The following is a 6,396-nucleotide window of genomic DNA, read 5'->3' as shown; positions in this document are numbered from 1 at the left end:
AGTAGCCTACGAAAACGAGCTCCTTAGCAGTGGGGGCCAGCTTCTTGCGCTTTTCTTTCGGGATATGTACCCACGCACTGCATCCAAAAACCCTCAGGTTTTTCACGTCCGGTTTGGAATCGTACCAGATCTCATATGGTGATAACTTAACAGGCTTCGTCGGGAGGATGTTTTGGAGAAATACGGCCGTGTTTAGTGCCTCCGCCCAATAGCACTCCGGCAGATTGGCGTCGAACAAGAGGCAGCGGACCATTTCAACAAGGTAACGGTTCTTACGTTCCGCTACCCCGTTTTGTTGCGGACTGTAGCCCGCCGTGTACTGCGGCTGTATTCCCTCCTTCCTGTAGAATTCACGCAACTTCTCCCTGGTGAACTCTCCGCCTTGATCCGAACGTATTATTCTGGGCTTCCGACCGAACCGATTTTGCGCCATTGCCACGTATTCCCGGATTTTGGCTGCTACTTCTGACTTGCGTTTGAGTAGGTACACCACGCAGTAGCGGGAGTGATCGTCAATCATAGACATGAAATAACGATATCCGCTGACTGATGGCACTTCAACCGGGCCGCAGACGTCCGTGTGCACAATGTCCATCGTCGTTTTTGTGCATGTTGACGATTCCTTGGGGAACGGGGTCCGCGAGCTCTTCCCCTTCAGGCAACAGTCGCAAGGCTCATCGATGCCACAATCAAACATTTCCAAACCGCTTACCAGGTCGTGCTTTTTCATCCGGATAATCGCTGCCGGGTCCCTGTGCCCGAACCTTCTATGCCAGACGTGCGGGCAGTCTTTGTTGTGATGACCGCTAACAGATAACGCCACCTCCTCCGGTTGCTTTAGCTGGTACAGTCCATGCTTCAACGTTGCCACGGCCACCGTCGTTCCGTCGCGCGTGATTCGGCACCCACGAGCATCAAAAATCACTTCGGCATTTTTCTGCACTATCGCCGGCACCGACAACAAGTTCATGGCAAGGTCAGGTGTGTAAAGCGCGACACTTATGTTCATTTGTCTTGGTAGTCCGTTTTCATCCCAATACTCGTTCGTGCCACACCCCTGGCCTTCCACTTTCGTCAATTTTCCGTCGGCTAGCTTCACGTATTTAATGTCACAACTGTTCAGTTCACTAAAGAAGCTCCGATCGGCAACTGTGTGGCTAGTCGCACCAGAGTCCACAACCCACGGCTTCGAGCCGTCGGAATTAGCACACGCGCCGGCCGCGAAAGCAAACGAAACACAATCTTCTCTTTTCTTCGGGGGTTGTTTTCCTTTCGGCTTCGGGTCACCGTCCGAATCACGAGCGCGCTGCGGGCACTCAAACTGCTTATGGCCCTCCTTTTTGCACCGGTGACAAATCAGAGGCTTCTTCTTCTTGCTGCTTCGGCCTTGTACCCCAGCAACCTTCAAGACTTGGTCGTTTCCGGATGCGCCTTGATGCTTCATCACCTCGTCCAGGAGTTTTCTCTTTACGAGTTCCAGGGTGAGATCCGCGTCGGACCGGCTCTCAAGGGCGGTCGTCAGGGTATCGTAGGAACTCGGCAAACTCCTTAATATCATCGCGACTTGAAGATTCTCTGCCAGTCCCTGTCCTGCGTTCCTCAGCCGTTCAAACAACTCCTCCATGGCAAAGATGTGCTCTGCCATATCTTCACCATCCGCGAAACGCTTATCGCAGATCTGCTTCAAAAGCGAAACTTTTGAGGTTAGAGTTGCTTTTTGGTGGTGATTCTGGATCGCGATCCAGGCCGCCTTCGCTGTTGGAGCCGCACGGATCAACCCGTGCTGGTTGTCCTCGATCAGCAGGCCAATTGTTGCCCGGGCCTTCGCATCCAGCGCAATCCAGGCATCGTCGGATTCTCCTGCCTTTTTAACGCCGGGATCGACGCAACGCCACAGGTCCTCACGGATAAGGAGAAGTTCCACCTTAAATTTCCAGGTGGGATAGTTGTTATTATTCAACTTTTGGAGGCTGAACCGATTGCCATCCATTTCCGCGCGAACAACTTTCGATATTTGGCAAAAAACGAACGATTTTCGCAAAAAACCGACAAAATTTCAAAATGGCGTCAAATTTTCTTCCGTCCCGATACTCTCTACCACGCACAGGCCCATAACCTGTTGGCGGATTATGCACAGCGAGAGAGAATAAAAGAACAACGTCTGTTGTCTGGAAGAAACGCGTACGAACTAACTTTATTCATCTTTAGTTTACATTGGTTTGTGTGCCGTAAGCTACACTGGAATAAATCGTGTTAATAACTTTATTTGTTGCCAACACAGTTGTGCTGACAGTTTTAAGGTCGTTCTTTACTTTCTTCTTGAAGGGTTAAATTTACTACACTAAAAATTAGTAGTTTTCCGCCAAATTAAGATAAAACAACATTTTTTTCAACTTTGATCGAATTTTTTCACTAATTTCATCACTTTAAGAGATAAATATGTACATTTTGCAGAATTTTAGGTTTTTACCTAAAGTTGCTGCATGACTCGAACTTTTGATTTTTTTTTGTCAAAAACCAACATTTTGTCATAACTTTTCGAAATATTGATCAATTTTCCTAATTTTTGGAGTGAAAGACTCTTTTTCAGAAAGGCTTCGAACAACCTTGACACTCGAAAGAAATAATTTTAATTGAGCTCAAAAACTTCAAAAGAAACTCTTGCCCCACTCGAACTTTTGCCCCACTTTACTCTTGGTGAATGATCCACTATTGGCTAAAATACCCTACATTCTGGTCTATTTGGTGTGAATGCATTTATCATGCTTGTCTAACATTCTATTGTTTTAATTTGTATTTTCAGGTGCAATTCAATCTGAATCCGGAAGTGCACGTGATAAGAGCGTGGGACTTCGCGTACCGCCAAGCACGAAAGGGAGAATGGGAAATGGCTGCAAGAGATCGGGAGCGTTTCAAAAAACGAATCCAGGAAACAGAAAATGTTCTCAGTTCGGTGTTCGATAAAAAATTGCGTGATAAAGTTTATAAAGAGCGATTTAGCGGCTAATGTAAATATAGGCAAAGCTTATTTCTTCTTCCTCATGCAAACTTGGATTGTTGTTAACCCTATCTTTCTCCTACTTAAACGAACTGCTTCATGGTCAAAACGTTTCCACCCCAAATTTAACAAAATCAAATTAACTTTTGAGGACGCGTGCCGTCGAGAAAAGTACAACCCTAATAGAAAAATATGATACAACGTGCTTAACAACCCTTACGGGCTATCATCATGATCATACATGGAATGATACAATCATTCACCTAATCAGCAGTGTATAATACATTTTTTATTAGGGAAATTTTCGCTTAACATAAACAGCACAAACGAGGTGAAATTTTCGGTTTAAATGACATGCGTCCTGAAGGTAAGATACAATTAATTTTACTATTGGTTTACTCCTCGCATTCAGTTTAGTATCTGAGTATCAGAGTAGCTTAGAACTCACTTAGTTTCCTTGCCACACACCGTAGACCACAAACTAAATGAGTTCCTTAGAGATTTCTGGCGCCAACTGATAAACCATAAGCCAAACGACATGATTTACGGACAAGGACCTGTGGAAGTTCTATTCAGGTCGTATCGTTGACCCAACCTGCCTTTGAATCTTCGGGTTGGCAATGAATTGGAAGTTCGGATCAATTTTGGGCCTTTCCCCAAATGCTTCCCTCCGATAATTCAGGATTTTGGTATGCGTATTTGTATTTTGTATTTGTATTTATTTATTAATCCATCTGACCTGACTGGTTTCAATGAAATCTTAAAAACTAGATTAGATCATAACAAACTAAAATTCACATAAAATATATATACACCGTGTCCAATAAGTTCTCATACAAAACACAAACTAAGAAAATATCATTTTATTTCACATATGTGATTCATATTTTCAAAATGAACACATGTATTGAAAGGCCACATAGGGTAATTCGCCAATTGTTGAACGGTTAGTACTGGCATTTTTGTTTTCGTTTGTTTTTCCGTGCATAATTCTACTTCACTGAAAAAAAGGACATGGTAACGGTGACCAAATCGAGGGTGAAATTAAAACACTTTTACTACTTGATTTTGGTAGACCATAATTTATTTTTGAAAATACCATGTGAAGGGTTCAATTTACCATGCTGCTTTTTATTTACATTTCATGGTAACTTTGAACCTCACTTCATAGTCCATTTTACTATGTGCATAATTAACAGCATAGTACATTTGACTATGGCATTCTGGTTTTAGTTACCATGCGTGTGGTTGAATGGTAGTGTCGTGTTTATTGTTTACCTTTAAAAAAGTGTTGTAGAAAAATAAAATAATCGATTATATTTCAGGCCAAACATTTCAATAGGTCCTATCTGCATTTGAGAGGCTCTCTTTGTTCAATTTCTCTTTTAATTATTGCAATGTAATGGCACACTTTTTCAACTATTTTTGCAGTACAAATCAAAAGACGATTGTTTTGACCATCGTTCAATGCAAGGAGACAATCATTATACAAAGAAACAGCTGAGATATTAACGAAAGAGAGGGAAACCAAAGAGAGCCTCTCTTCTGCAGATTGGACCTTTAGACATGTTTGGCCTGATTTATTGTTTTCTATTAATATAAATAAAAAATATTCATAATTCTTTTATGATTAAATTAATATCCTCCGGGAGCGCCATGACAAGCTTCATTTTCGCCTTTAAAGATGTTCGAGTTTTGTTTCTGGTGACAAGTCTGGTGATGCATGCCTCGGGACGTCCAGCTGCGATGAAACAACGTCGCCTGGAAAGATCCTGAGCAAGGCTGGAAAGATGCGGTGATGGGGGAAGTTGTTGCTAGGTCATTTTTGTGCGGTTTGCTGCGGCGAAGGAATTTGAGGAGCAGGGAAAATAACATTGACGTCCATCCGCGGATTGCCTATTATTGGCAAAGTGGTGATTCAATATCAATCGGTAGCGCAACCTCGGGTGAACCGTCTTGATTCTCCGGTTCTTCTGATAACGGTAGTTCTTCAGACAAACGAGAATCTGGAGGTCCAAGTGTTTTCTATAACCTGTGAATGATATAAATGTGCTAAAGAATGTGGAAAATTTCAAAAATAAAATCGTTACCAACTTTTTGCATCCTTCCTCTGCTCTCTCCAGCTTCTGATTAGCCTGCTTCCGGAACACCTTTTCTATGGCCGCATCAGAAAAGCAGTAGTAGTGACAAGGAAGGTTTAAAATTTTCTTCAGAAATTCCTGTATGTAGTCTTTTAGGCAGAAAAACTTGTGAGAATATCGTTGGCGGGTCTTGTTAGCGTTCAAAACCACACATGTCGATGGAAAAACTTACCAGTAATTTTGCAATAAAAAAGTAACTTCACATTTTTTGTTGGAAAATGACTATGACAAGAAAAAAATGTTGATAACGAGAAAACCTACGGAAACGGTATAAATAAACATGAGAATAGTAATAGCAAACATGAATATGGTTCTGACAAGCACGTAGAACGTAATCAAGATAACCACGTTTGATGGTTTTGATTACTATTAGCTTTTCTGTCAAACCATGGTAATTTCAAGGAAAACATAGTAGTCACCATTGAAAACATGGTTATTGTTACTATTTTTAGGCATGGTAAAATTAATAATGGTTGAATAGTTCATTTTACCATGATATTTTTTTCAGTGTTGAGTTGAAAAATATCCAGTGAACGTCAAGATCTACTTATTCCTTATATTGCGCATTGCGCAGTTAAAAGTGCGACGAGGAAGTGCGGAATCTCAAATAAAAGTGCGATTTGGTGTCAAATCGTTTTGGTGTCTTCACCGCACTTATCCATTAGCTCATGATGAATAAGTGCGGTGAAGACACCGGAACGATTTGATGCAATATCGCACTTTTATTTCAGATTCCGCACTCTGTCGCAGTCCAGTTAGCAATGCAATAAACTATACTGCCCATTGGATTTGTATTCCCTCAAATTCCATTTTCTAAGAGAAAATAGAACATTTGTATGCATTAGCGGAGCCAGCTTTTTCTTTTTTCTTACTCCCTCTCCTAAACAAGTAGGAGAATGAGCGAGATGAAAGAGGAGGCAAGCTGCCCCCTCTTCCATCTGTTTCTTTCTCGTGTATGTTTGGGAGAGTAAGTAGGAAAAAAGAAAATGCTGGCTCCGCTAATGTTTGTATGGGAAGTCTGTAACTCAAATGTTGAACGCTTCCTTAAGCTTGCTCATCCTACACTGAACGGCGGCTTGCGGTGAAAATTACTATTCTGAGGGTCAGTTTAAATACACAACGCCACTAAATTTGTGCAGACTGAGTTTCGTTTCAATTCAACAGAATAGACCATTCCCGTCTGACCTTACCCCCCTTTTTTATATTTTTCTCCGAAAGACAATTGTTTTTAATGATAATTGTCGCTCTCAGATTTTT

This window comes from Aedes albopictus, chromosome 2 (genome assembly GCF_035046485.1).
Source record: "Aedes albopictus strain Foshan chromosome 2, AalbF5, whole genome shotgun sequence".
Classification (NCBI taxonomy): domain Eukaryota; kingdom Metazoa; phylum Arthropoda; class Insecta; order Diptera; family Culicidae; genus Aedes; species Aedes albopictus.
This window is presented reverse-complemented; position numbering follows the sequence as displayed.